The sequence below is a fragment of the Aedes albopictus genome, chromosome 3 (genome assembly GCF_035046485.1).
Source record: "Aedes albopictus strain Foshan chromosome 3, AalbF5, whole genome shotgun sequence".
Classification (NCBI taxonomy): Eukaryota; Metazoa; Arthropoda; class Insecta; order Diptera; family Culicidae; genus Aedes; species Aedes albopictus.
In genome coordinates, this window is record NC_085138.1 from 237741915 (window position 1) to 237756891 (window position 14977).

Here is a 14977-nt window from a genome sequence, read left to right on the forward strand (position 1 = left end):
GACCTGACGCCGTAGGTACCTGTAACAAGGCCGCCTGTGTGCCTGACAGGCCCTTCCGTAGCCTAACGGCTATGGTGATCGCCTGTTGCCGCAGTGCTGTGACGAGCTCTTTTGCGTGAGTGATCTCGTCCAGGTTTTTCACCTTTAGAGTCGCCTGCGCTGCAAGAGCCTCAACGCCCTCGTCGAAAACATCTTCCGTCAGACTTTTGTAGGCGGCGCCCTTGCGTCCCTTGTTGCGCTTGAGTCCGAGAGGATCATTCCACCTGTACGAGCACGTTTAATACTGCCCACGTGTTGGCTCCTAGACCCATGAGCTTGGCGTCGCTCCACATCGCCTCCAAGACGTCCGAGTACTTCTTAGACTGTACAGTCTAGAAGATGAGAGAGTTGCCCTTCTCACGCTTAGCACCTGCTGTTCTACGTTTCCTAGACCTGTTTTTTTTTCTACGCTCCTGCACCTTCTGCGGTTTCTCCTTCTTCTTTCGCTCTACTTTGATCCGGGGGGTCTCTCGGGACGACTTTCCGGCTTTAGCACCGACCTTCGGGGTTGACAGCCACCTAGCTTTGCGGGCGCCGGATTGATTCAGTGGGTCGAGGATGTAGTCCTACCTCCTTCGGTGGCTATTAGACGTGATCCCCAACCCCACACTATCTGAACATTCCGCTCAGGTGTTCGATGAGCAGATTATCAAAAAATGAATGAGCACTACCGATACGTCAGCTGCAAAATTGCTAATACGCCGAAGGACTTCATTTTCGATAGAATAGGGTAAAATAAGATTGGTAGATATATCTATCTATACACTTCAACTTTCAAAAATCCGAGTCATCCCTGATACCTAGTCGCGTTGGTTGAGGGAGTACCCTAACTTAACAATTCAGTAACCAGACGTTGAGTGCCATTGGTTTATGTTATGGCGATACCCAATTAAGTTAATCTCTAGAAGATAAATCAAGCGAATTTGTTATTTTTTCTGTTTATAATCTCAGTGTCAAACATGTCGTGTAAATTTACGACTTTTATTTCGTAGTGCGACGCTGAGAAAATAAATGACAAATGTTTTCATGAAAAAGGGATCCGAAAACAATAAAACAAAATCTACGCGTTGTTGGTGTAGATCACGAAAAACTGGGACGAGTTCGAACCATTTAAATGCTTCACATTCTATCAAAGGTTGTTGAGGCGATGAGGCGTAGCGTTGACCTGAAAAGAATGTTCCCACGCTGAAAATAACATTCGATTGCAGAACCGTAGGTACGCTGCCCTGTTGTTTTATTCTCTCAAGTCGAACTTATTTAGAGCGTGTGAAGCAACATTACCTACTAATGGTTTCGTTAGTGATTCTAGCATTGTAAAAATAACACAAAATAAGTTCGTATAGTATGTGACCTAACCAACTAAACCTGAAAGTGCTAGAGGCGAAACCACATTTCATAAGCACCTGAGCACCTTTCGTATGGTTCGTATGCCCCATGCCAAGATATCAATTTCCCGCTCTACATTTTCCAAATATAAATTATGTCCTCCCCCGTTTTTCCCGAAACGTGCATTCACTCATCGGTAGCAGCAAAGTGGGCAGATGAAAAATGATTATTGCAGTTGCGGACGGTTAACGAGGGCAAGAAGAAAAAAGCGGTCCTTCGGTGATATTTGGCCGGCAGTTTATGATACAAAGAGCGAATCTTCTCTCTCTAGCACGGACTATCATATGTATGATTGAGTCATGGATGAGTTGGGTTTATTTATTTTGTATCCTCTGTGGTTCTAAGCGGTACATCTTGGTTGGTCTAGTAGCTACATCTTAATCTTGTAATCATGCTGAGTAACGTTTCACTTGAGCTACCTATTCACTATTCTATGTTATTCACATATGCAGTATTTTTGAATTAGGGTCCATTCAGGCAATCAGGTAAGCGTTAGAGTATTCAGCAAGATCATGCTGAAGGTAACGGATTCGGTTTCCGATCTGTCCTGGAACATTACGTAATGGATATTGCGCATTTTCCACCCTACCAATCGCAGTTTTATTCACGATCCCGCACTTATACTAACTGCGAAAGGGGTCCAGTGGGGTAAAAAATGCGCAATATTTTATTAACTTCTTGGGCATAAAGTATCTTTGTGCCTGCCACACGATGCACATGCAAAATAGTTATTGACAGAGGAAGCTCTCTGTGCGAGCTCTTTGCATCCTCCTTCTAGCTCTTAGGCAGGATGCGTGGAGTTCTGCAATTTCTGAACACCACCAGCATACCGGCTTACGTCCATTTCTAGGTAGGGATCGCCTTGGCATTGCGGCGTCACTTGCACGGCTTAGGGTTCCAACTAGATCATCGCTGGATAGATCGTCGGTGTTACCCTCCATAAGCAATCACTTCACAAATGCTGGCTTATCGAAGTGCGAGGTCAGCCATCTCCGATGGTGGTCAATGACCTTCGGCCAGAGATGGCATGCTCCTCAGAGCGCTAAGTGAGAAGATAAAAAAATACACATTACACACAGCCTGCATGATGAGAAAGAGTGCGTGTAAAGAATTATCTTCTGCGTTGTCGGGCTGCACGCGCTCGGCATCGTTGTCGCATCGCGCACGACGGTGAGCGCAGGAAAGCAAGAAAAAGTACAGTCCAACACACAGCTCACATCGCAGCGCTGCACTACTCTGTACTGCCGAGAGCCTACAACTTGCAGCTCAGACAGCGCAGATGTGTAGCACATTCCTAGAAATGAGCGAAGCTCACGCAGAAGAAGTTTGAGCTCTGCGACGCCTCGCGCAGCTGGTGTGGCAACGTACACATTCGCACTCTCACGCAAAGCTTTACGGCTGAGCGATGTGTGTTTGTTGCCGGTCCACATTCGTAGCAAAACAGAGCGGCGCACATTTTATTGAAGATGTGTTCGCAGAGCTGTTTATCAGTGTATCTATGCCATCTCTGCCTTCGGCTGTGACCGTCTTCCTCCGAGTTCTACCCTGTATCGGATCTCCAGTTGATCACTGTGCGTGAATCCGTCGTCGATACTCCAGTCTGAGCTAGGGTTCAGATGTAATGGTCGATTTCCGCAATTATAATCACCGGTAAATGAAACACGGGATTTGGTGTAATGTAAAGGTAGATTATAATATTCCTGCATGTAAGAAAGTTGTACATATTGTTATTAGAAATTTAGGGTATGTGTACGATTATATATCAAAATATAGGCAATGTAAACAATTATAAATAGGAAATATTACGCTTACTCACTTTTAGTCCCCTCCATACACGCTTCTAACTATCCTTCGTCTTCGAAATGACTTTGACCACAATGCTAGTTTTAATGAATCAACTAATTATTGGATGAAACTTCAACTACTTATCTATGATTCTTACCGGGTTCGTAGAGTACATTGGTAGTAGAGTGAATTATGTCCTCAGAATAGGATCGAACAACAAACTGTAAATATACGCATGTAAGCTTTAGGTTCAATTCAGTAGTTTTAAGCGTTTACCTGTTAATTTCTTTGTTAATTCTAATAGCAGATAGATTTAGAAATTTGAGAAATAGTTTGTAGTCCAGCTCGCGTTTTTACTTCACTTTTTAGTTTCTATTAATTATTTACATAGTGTTTACTCACCGTTGACAGCTATTCAAGCATACCTGTCATGTCTGTCATACCGCTCTATGTATACTCCGAGGTAGATACAACAGTAGGTGCGATGACGGCGATGAGCTCGCTAACACCCGGGCTCCAGAAGGTCACATCAATGATGGAATATGCACCGTTCCTACTGTAGGTTTTTTTTGTCACCTACGTTCGTGACATCCACGTTCAGTATAGCCATAGCTTCGAGTAGAGCCCAGCCTCTCACGTTAGTGAAGCGGCGTTGAAATCTTCATTGATGACCACGGGACTCAATCGCACTAGTGCGCTTTATCCACTTATCCGCGAGCGGCAATGGCGGCGGCGGGCACTAATAACCGGTTCGAATTTTGACGTTTCTTGGGGATCGAAATCGGTTGGCGCCAACAAACTGTGGGGGAAGGGGTGAGGAGGAGAATGAAATTGTTTTGACTTTCCCCCAACAAACGTCAACATCCGAACCGGTTGGATAGCCAATCCAGTATCCACTTATCCGCGAGCGGTAATGGCGGCGGCGGGCATATCCAACCGGTTCGGATGTTGACGTTTGTTGGGGGAAAGTCAAAACAATTTCATTCTCCTCCTCACCCCTTCCCCCACAGTTTGTTGGCGCCAACCAATTTCGATCCCCAAGAAACGTCAAAATTCGAACCGGTTATTAGTGCCCGCCGCCGCCATTGCCGCTCGCGGATAAGTGGATAGACGAGAACTGGTCTATCGGCCACCTGGAAGGAGCATAACAACTGCAGTAGTACACCCCGTTAATCTTCGGTACTGCGAAGCTCTCGTGCGACATAAAAATTCAAGACCAACAATTGAAAAGGCCACAACAACATTTTGTAAACAAACATGTTTCTATCGACTTGAGGCCTTTTGAACTCCACCCACACACCTCACCACCACTAACAGAAAGCACAAACAACAAGCTTTCTGATAGTGGTGGTGAGATGCGTGGGTGGATCTCAGAAGGCCTCAAGTCGACAGAAACGTGTTTGTTTACGCAATGTTGATGTGGCCTTTTCAATTGTTGATCTGGAATTATTTCCAGGACCGAAAAACGACCGGTTGTACAGATCTGCCTCTCCACTCTCGATCACATTGTTGTTGTTGTTCATGGAATTGGTAATAATTTCTGCTGGGTCCCCCATAGAGCCGCTATCTCTCACTGGAAATTAAGTAGTCGCCAATGATCCTGGTGGTTATCTATGCAAGCAAGGAGGCCCAAAGGTTGGTCCAGGCCCTTATGAGGACTGAGCTCAGAGCCGGATCAGCGATAATCAAGAGTGTTCATGCAAACCTACTTATACCAAGTTAGTTGCCCAGCCCACAGATGCACAGATCAGCCCACAGATGCACAGATCAGAGGCACAGATCAGGAACGTACTTTAAGGCCACTTACTAACTTTCAGTCCTGGGCACCCACGGTGGTGCAGATGGCCGAATTGAAAGATTTCCATCCTGGGCAATTGCCAACCATCGCCTTGACCTGTGGCCAGGTTAAATTTCTGTCCACTTGCTTTATATCGTTGTTAAGGCTGCGCCGCCATGAACCTCTGGGTCTGCCTCTGCTGCGATGTCCTGCTGGGTTCCAATCTAATGCTTGCTTTCAGATTTCATTTCCTCCCCTGCGTAGAGTGTGGCTGACCCGCCTCTATCCACCTTTCGCTTCCGAATTTCTGCTGCTATCGGCTTTTAATAACTTCGACGATGGAGCTCCACGTTGCGTTGGAGATCCAATTGTGAGGCCACCATGCATGAATTCATCTATTGATGAAGACTTGCAGCCGATGAGTATTCTCCACTGATACACACCAGGTTTCACTGGCGTATAGCAGCACAGATTTCACGTTCTAGTTGAAAATTCGAATTTTGGTGCGTCGACTAATCTAGTTGTTTTTCAGTACATTTCTTAAGCTCGCAAAAGCAGCCCTCGCCTTTTTGATCCGTGCACCTATGTCGATCTTGGTGCCGCCATCGGCCGCCATTTGGCTACCAAGTTATTGAATGCTTTAAGCATTCTCCACTGCTTGCCCAGTAGACCGGCCCACATTTGTATGGCGAGAAAGAAAAGTTGGAAAAATTCACGGGGCACCCTCTAGAATCGTGCCTTTGGATGAGAAGAACAATCTTTGAAAGATTCAGCTCAATCGGTTTAAAACTGAGCTGGCGCAAATGAGTTGAAGGTTTGTATGGGATTTTCTGCCCAAATATATGGGAAAATTGATGACCTACAGTCTCTCACTCAGTACGCCGGTTCAGCGAGTTCGATTTAGCTCAGAATTAAGAGAATGGTAGTTGATACCCTAAGGAACAACTTTGTAGAAGACCATATCATGATAAAACTTAATTTAGCTGCGGTTTCAGCTAACGAAAGCTGAATGAGGACATCTTCATCCGTTTACTCTCGGTTGTTACATGCAGCACGTGTTTGTCGGCCGAAGCTTACGCGCTACATCATAGGCAGCTATGTAATTCTTAATTGTTTCGATACCCGCCCATGTGCGTGAGCAATTGAAATGAAGGACAACATAGCCGCCTATGATGTAGAGCGTGTAACTGCCGACAAGCTCAGTTGGGGAGCCTTCCTGAGACTCCCTGAAACAACACCTCAGGGTCGGCATGCTTCTCGACCAGTTATTCGCGGGCAGGGAATATTCGCACTGTCGTACAAAAAAAACTCACGTCACTTAACATTTTCACACATTTATTCCCGGACTTTGTCGGCCTCTTCTTCTTCTAAAACTTTCCTCTTTCCCACATTCTTATAGTCTAATCTAACCTGTTCTTTCACTTCTTCGGGGCCCCTTCTTCTACCTTCCACCACGCACCACACCAGATCCTAAACGATGGCGGCCTTATGTACTCGGTGCCCCAGTAGCCTTCGGGGTAGCGATGGTGGCGTTTCGTAGGCCCTTCTTGACTTCGGGCTGTCACCGGGCTGTCATTGACGGACTCGATGGACGACGGAACTCTTCGGATCGTCCCAACGTAGGGGGGGGGGGGGGGGGGGGGGTTGCTTGAACTCCTACAGAACCGTAGTTCTGTCCAAAAACAGCGGGGTTCTGCGAATCCGAGGCATGGTATTAGGATTCACTTTGCGTTAGATGAAGAACCCAATTACCTGTGTCCATCTCCGTTTCCTCTCTATCCTCTTCAACTCGTCTCTATCTTTCAATTGCACTTTTCAAAAGCTCAGTGTTTGGCGGGTAACTTGCCGCATAATACACTACTTCAACCATTTGGGTTGGCGGTTCTTTCTCTAGTCTTCTCGCATCATAGAGTGGAGTTTATTTAGGTCACTGGCCTTTGGTGTTCGGACAGTCACCCGAGACATCGCTGCTATTATCGTGTCCGTTAACCCGTTCATGTGCAGTCGTCCTTCCATCTTGGTTCAGCGTCGGAAACCCCTTTCAGGCTACCAAAAGGATTTCGTTTTCCCTCTGGTAATGGGTTTCGGAAGTAGCGTGGATGGTGGCGTAGTACGGTAGTCTACTAAACTATGGACTAACCGTAACTGACGGAGAAAACTTTACGACACTTACGGACACTACCTGCATTATTTTATAACAAAACACGATACAAATTCTAACATAATCTCAAAAACACTCCACACTGAACTGCGAACACTTACAAGCGCAAGTTTCGAACAGCAAACACGTGCTGCAACAACAACCGAGAGTAAACAGGGGAAGATGCCCTCATCCTGCTTTCCTTAGCTGAAACCGCAACTAAATTAAGTTTTATCATGATATGGTATTCTACAAAGTTGTTTGTTAGGGTATCAACTATTATTTTTTCAATTATGAGTCAAATCAAACTCTCTCAACCAGCGTGCTGAATGGGAGACTGGAGGTCATCCAATTTCCCATATATTTGGACTGGAGATCCCATACAAACCTTCAACTCATTTGCGCCAGTTTTAAATCGATTGAGCTGAAATTTTTACAGATTGCTATTCTCATCCAAAGGCACGATTCTAGAGGGTGCCCCGTGGGATTTTTCGACATTTTTGTATTTGGGCCACCAGCTACCATAAAGCTGGAAGGATTGACCGTGTTTACATCCTACGATTTGGTCTTGTTGACGTTGATGGTAAGACCTGCCGCTGAGGAGCGATTGGCAAGATCATCGAGCTTGCTCTGCATATCAGTGCGCCGTTGAACTAGGAGAGCAACGTCATTAACCAATTCGAAGTCATTTAGGTGCTCCATGGTAATGGGCTGCCACAGCAATCCACGATTTGGTTCACGGTCAATCGCACCTACCAGGATCTCGTCGATTACGATGAGGACCAGTAGCAGTGAGGGGCTGACCATAAACTACGTAGACTCTTAGGGGGGACGGGGGGTCTGGCCAAAATCTACGTTCCTCAGTCGGTAGAGCATGAGACTCAGTACATAGGATGTTTAGAGATCAAAGCTTCAATGAAAATACTGGATTTCACCACGCGATCCCAAGTAGCAAAAGAATGCATCAACCGGGTATGCGAAGCGGCTAGTTTAAAATCCTCAAAGAAGCGGCGCGTAGACAAACGGGTATTGCAGTGCATAGCGGACACGCCGAACATGCAAAACTACGGTACCAACGTAACGCTGTCCAGTAAATACCTCTCGCTAGTTAGTGTCGACACGGCCGTTCAATGCCTAATCGCCCAGCCCGATATGCCCCGAATATCTTTCACCTCCGGTGGTGATACGGACACGTTGGACTTTGTTGCATATGTAGCGAAAGACACGACCGATTGGCGAGCGTGTTACGTACTGGAATGCGGCGGTCGAGTTGCGCAGGACCTAATAGCCACAATTGTCTTTTGCCTTGAGCTGTGATGCGAGTTAGATGTGTGAAACCGTTAAAGCGGAGAATCGCCGATACACCCGAGACCGTGTGGGATAGCTTCTTGGGACAGTGTTCGATCCGGTGCTCCGCCAAGCCCGTAGAGTTCCCAGAGGCCGCGATAACCCAGTGTCCGGAAGAAGAGAACACCGAGTTTTTAGAAAGTGTAGATTGCGATCTTCTGGAGGGACGAGTGACCTCGTGATATAGCCCTCCCCACTGGACCGCGTGTTTGATTAGTTGGGTCGAGAGATCCGTGGTCCCCTTTGGCGACCAAAACCGTTCTCGACCGTGCAAGAATAGTGAACCGCGTTCACGGGTTATGAGGATTTTGATACCCCGAAGATACGATTGGCCTCGTGAAATAGACCACCCCGGTGGACCGTATGTGCTAGCAGTGCCGCGAAGTTAGTACTTCCCCATTGGCGCCTATAAACGTTCGCAATAGTGTGAGAAAGACCAATCGAAGACGAAAAGCTATTCCGAAACCGGAAGTACTCCGATGTGTGACGTCCCGGCAGGGCCGTCGTATTGAGCAAAGTGCGTGTGTGACTAGTGCCAACGAAGAGAACCCAGCCACCAACGACGGTGTGGGCCATCGTAGCCCCCCTCCCCCCCCCCCCCCCCCCCCCAAACTCACTCTCATCAGGCTAGGTGCCCCTGGGATGAGACTCAGGAAGTCACATGCTCCATATCTACTATTAAAGGCCAATAGCCCACTTACAGTTCCCACCGGGGTTGGATACCCGATCTTCCCTAAGGTTGCTCACAGCCCGGCCGGTGCCACGCGGAGATATGGACAGAAGTTGCTGGGCAGAGGCTGATGGAACTCAATGGGTTCTTAATTGCACGACATACCTAACCTTTACCGTTCCAAATTATTTTTGTGCATCCTGCGAAATTAAGAAACTTGAAATTGTATGTTCTAATCCAGTGGAGTTGAAGTTATAGCGAGTCGTTTTTTTATTGTTATTTTCAAGTAAACTAGATATAAATCCAAATAATTTCACTGCATCAATGACTTAAGCTAAAGAAAAACAATTACTGCTAAAATTTACTTATTTTTTTTCTCTGTTTTGTCCTCTTTGTGTTACCAAGCTGCTCCTGGCCATCCGGAAGACCAAGTCCCACAACAAGTTGGTACCAACACCACAAGGCACCGAATACGCTAGCAAGGTGCGATTCACCCCCGGATGAGCAGCAGTGAAACCTTTGGCCCAATCCTTACCCTGTCCATCCCTCAAAATGTGACCTTGTAACCTCGAGCTGCCACGAGTACCCTGGCTTCCACCCATTACTAACAGATATCATTAAAAAGTTATTACTCTGTATAATGTATACTATTAAGTACAAAGAAAGATCCTCGGCTCCGTAAAGCGTTATACGCGATTGAGCCCCAAATAAACGAACTAGATAAAAAAAAATAAAAATACTTACTTGATGTGCAGCAGTTATCAAAACTTCATCGTCATTCTAATTTTCAAACTTGTACGCCAACCACGTGGCAGGCATTCTGCTGGTACAGCACCAGTGCTGGAGCGCGCCAAACAACTCCACCGAGCCAGGATTCGGCCATTTTACCACCCACCGTGCACGTCCACGAAAACGCCAAGAGGGAAAATGCGCGCGCATGGCCTGCTCCTTTTGTCCAAAAAGGTCCTTCTTGCGATGGTGTGCGAAATCCTCGCACGGAAAAGCGAGGGTTCCTCCGACGGAACTTTTCCGCTCGGCTCTCTGTACGGGATAGATCACGGCGCAGAAAGGTCGTATTTTTGTCGCGTTCCCTTTGAGTGTGGTTTTCTCCATTGTCAGTGCGTTGGGAAAAAGGATTTTCCAGTTCGGTGCGTGATTGTTTGCCTTGTCTGGTGCTAAGGATTAACAGTTTATGGACACTGGATTGCTGGTAAGATGGTTTGTGATTGGATTCGGGCAATTTTCAGCAGCAAATTGGACATTACCATGGAGGGAAAATCGAATTTTCATTCTTTCTTGCTGAAGGTTCACAAGGATCAAAGATTGGTCCTGGGTACCAACACTTGTACACGAGCAACCTATTGAACAACACTCATGCTGTCGGGTAGAGATACCATTGTTCGTGGCACATGACATTGATGATGGAAGTGTGTGACCATGTTTGCACTAATGCTATCCATGTGTAGTCAAAAATGCGTGAAAGTGTTGAAGAAAATGACTTTATGCTTGGTGTGTTAGTAATAAGTTTTGATTATTACTTCAGTTTTGAATAAACAGTGATGCTGGGCAAGGACATGAGACATAATAAGCTTTAAATGTTTAAACATAATCGTAAGCTCTTCGAAAGTGATGCAAATCTGAATGAAACTCCAATAGATTTCAATGTAGACCAAAACGAAAAATCAGTCAGGATGTAGTCATAATACATGACTTTCTCGTGCGTTCATAATACAGTAAAACCTCCATGAGTCGATATTGAAGGGACCATCGACTCAAGGAAATATCGAGTAGTGGAACAAAAATCCTTCGGGAAGCTTTTTAGGGGGACCATCATAGTAACCCAGAAATTATTTTTTGGTTTCGAAAAATTTACCTTCATGAGTCGATATCGAGTCAAGGAACATCGACTCATGGAGGTTCGACTGTAACATTAGCATGTGACCAATCAATTTATATTGTATTTTTATTTTTTTCATGGCTCAACAAATTCTACCCGAAAGAGCTTCTGTTTTATTTCAAATTTTACCACATCATTTGTGGCACCTGTGATTAGTAATAATGAAATGACATGTCCAATGATATAATTCTTAGCAAGCTAATACTGATGTTGTTCAACTCCTCCATTTCTTTGTCTTTGAAATACTATGTATTTTTATTTCTAGCTAGTCTCCAGTCATGCACACCTAATTTAGAATGCCGAATCTCGGCTTACGAATACCGAGTTTTGCACAGCCGAGTAGTCAGCTAAATGTTTTCATGAGATCTCAGCTTACAAATGCCGAGAATCAGTATGATACGCCTTGTTGCTAAGCAACCTACCGTCTTATTAGCTGAGTCTCGGTTAAAATTCAGAAACCGAGATTTGCACAGCCGAGGTCGGCGAATAAAAGTGTATGGGTCTCCAGTTAGCCTAGTGGATAAAGCTTTGGATCGCCAATCCTGAGACGGCAGGTTCGATTCTCGTTCGAGTCAAGAAAATTTTCTCGACTCCCTGGACATACTGTATCGTCCACAAAATATACAAATACATACAATACCTGGCAAAGAATGACCTTCAATTAAAAACTATGGAAGTGTTCAAAGAAGACTAAGTTGAAGAGAGACAGGCAAAGTTCCAGTGTGAACGTAAAGCCCTTAAGAACAAGAATTGGCTTATTTTTAATCTTTTATTTTAGTTTCCATCGATAACACAGCGAAACATTTTTTGTCTCAGAAGCAGACTTATGTGTTTCTGGCATGCATTGTATGCATCTTTCTCTATATGACGCGAATTTGCAAAAAAAAATGCTGTTTTCATAAGTTATTTAATTTGTGTTCGGGCGCCCTACACGTAAACTGCGGTCATATTGATCAGCGGGGTGATATCGATCATTTGCGGACTAAATTGTAACTCCATATTAGCAATGTCTGCACGCCTTTGTGATTATATAACTCATACCTCATATAATTCATAGATGTCCAGAGATGAGTGTGAACTTTTCAGGTTATAGAAAAAGTTTGTCTTATATTACTTTTTAAGGGGGTTTCAATGTGTTTCTTACATAGTCGAAACCGTTGGTACTAAACAATCGAGTGCACTCGGAGTACCAATAAACTTTCTGAAAAAGAGAGTTTTCCTAGAGTAATTCTCACTGGGACCGGCCCACTATTTACAACTTGTCATTAAATATGCTTGGGGCGATTTTCTGAAAGTCCATGCCGAATAAGTAAGGCAAATGCATTTGGTTACTCAAACTTATGAACCCCTCGTTAGTTAGGGCCAAAACAATTTTTGAGGACCCTTCGATTTCTGACAAATTGAACCATTATAACTCAAAAGTTTCTGTGGCTAGTTATTCTACTGGAAAGATAGAGCTACTATTTATAGCTATAAAACGTTGGGTCGGCCATTTTGATTTTGGCCGCCATCTTGGATTTTTATACCAAAACATTTTTTCACCATGTTGGTGGTGCAGCGCTTGAAAATTTAAGCGTTTTACCTCAGACGAATCAAAATTTACTCTTCTTTGACCGGCGGCTTTTCAACCCTAAGCGGTAGCAATATGCCTTCATTGGCTAACATGCTTCTGAAGCAAGTGGGAGCGGGAGCAATAAAAAATCTCTCTCTTCGCCGGCAATGAATATACTTGATTTTTATCTCGTTATTACAGTGCGAATGACATAAACTCGAACTAAATCGATTATAATAGTCACGTCCATCATTCTCTTATGGACAAATTGATTGTTTTTACAAGTTTTGAGCAAAAAATAAATCCACTGAATCATTTACGTATCTTCAGCCTCACCGCAGCAAGTGAGAAATTATCGTTTTAGTCAATATGCTTTACCAGCCAACCGACCGATGAGGAACAGTGGTCGCGGTTTTTTCGGTTTCGCTTTGCTCCCTGTGCGTGTTCGTTCGTAGTGATGGTTGGCGCTGATGACTGATCGTATCATTCATATTCACTCGATTTCAAGCACTGCCAACCACCGTACGGGAAAAAATCCGCTGCTTGAAACCTGCTAAATGAGTCATGATTTCGCGTAAATGTGTGTTTTCATGTTATAAATATACACCACAAAAAAGGTCATAATTTCATGAATCATGTTGCCGTAACGTCACGTTGGCGTTACGTTTTTCATATTTATTGACAAAAATTTGTAAGTTAAGTCATGATATCATGCCCATGAATACCAGAACTATTAACTAGATTCATAAAACCAGAAGCGGTATTCATAGAACTAGTAGTTGTCATTTATGGTTCCAGTTTTATTAGCGAAATTTGGTAAGTCGGTTCATATTATCATGAAGTACGTACTCAAACTATGAACTAAATTTATGAAAGCTTGAGCATTACTCATGGTGCAAGTATTTGTCATTTGTGGTACTGGATCAATTTGCGAAAAATGGTAGTACTGGTCATGTTATCATAAAGCATGTTCTAAATTTATTACCTAACGTTATAAAAACATAAGCAGTATGCATGATTCTAGTATTTGTAATTTATACTATCGGATTAATTGGTGCAAAGTGGCATTTAAGGTCATGTTATCGTGAAGCACGCACTCTGAAATCATGAGCAAGGTTCCTGAATATTGAAGTAATTTTTATGATTCTGGTATTTGTCAATAATACCGTATTTTTTCTTCTGCTGATGAAGCTGGCCAAAATTTTGTGCCGGAATTGTGCGTGAGCTTGATTGTTCTGCTGCCATGCTGAGGAAGCTGGCCGGAGTTTTGTGCCGGAATATGGAGTTTTTTCACTTTCAACTTCTGGAATGTACCGTCAAGGCGCCATTCACCGTGGGGGCTCCAATCACCGTGTGCCTTCGAATATTTTTTCATTATTTCCATATTATGATTGAATGATATGACAACTTCCCTTCAATTTCACCAATACAACATTGAAGGGAGCCCCCACGGTGAATGGCGCCTTGACGGTAGTTCAATAATTATATAGTTTACTACTATTTAAGTAAGAACAATTCACTACACTTTTTCGAAAACATAAAAAAAATCTCACCGGAAAACACTGCCGCTCACAAAAGGCGCCTTGACAGAAGTGACAAAAATGGCGTAGGTGATTCTGCGCGAGGGTTTGCGTAACGCTTACAGTGCCCAAATTCGTTTGTTGTGATTCATGATTTTATGACTTTGCGTTATGTTCATACGACTCAGCGTCTGGTTGAGATGACTCAGCGTCATAGTTTTATGACTCAGAGCCATGCTACCATGACTCAGCTTTATGGTATTCAATTTATGAAAACGAGCTTAATTTTTTCATAACGCTTTTGACGGCCATGGCTTTTGTTGATGGAATCAGTTATTATTATTTATGATAATCGTTGTTAACGTCACGATATCATGACTTGTAGTTACAATATCATGAAGCGACAAGTTTTATGATTTCATAACATTTTAGTCATGGATCCGGCAACGAATTTTTTCCCGTGCGATTTTCAAAATTTTTGCATCAATTGAAAGCTGAGACATTCATACGTAACATATCAAAAACAATTAGAGATGTCTTTTTTTCCTATCAAAATTTATCCGCAGTTTTGTAAATCAAGCTACGTTTCCTCCATACATTCCAAATCGGTGATTTTAGGACCCTAACGGGCCAAAAATGTGCTTAGAATTGCTCTACTCGTTTTTGAGTTATTGAACAAAATAGGGTAGATTCCCTTTGGGATATAAAAAATGCCAAGTGAAAGATTCCATCTGTCTTTCCGCTTAGATGCCGACCCCTCAACATGCTCGCGGTTGTGCCTTCTAATTGTACAAGCGAGAATTGCTATCGAGACTTACTCTCGCACTCCGCATACCTTGGCACCGAACCGTATGTGTTATCTGA

General features: G+C 44.0%; 1 protein-coding gene across 1 annotated transcript in view; it reads left to right on the forward strand.

Annotated features, from left to right (window-relative positions):
• The first annotated feature begins 9934 nt into the window (after positions 1–9934).
• LOC115264580 (F-box/LRR-repeat protein 16) overlaps positions 9935–14977 on the forward strand; it is a 177820-nt gene continuing 172777 nt past the window's right edge. The window contains exon 1 of the mRNA XM_029868433.2: positions 9935–10354. The gene's annotated coding sequence lies outside the window, so the exon portion shown is untranslated. The remainder of the gene's footprint in view (positions 10355–14977) is intronic.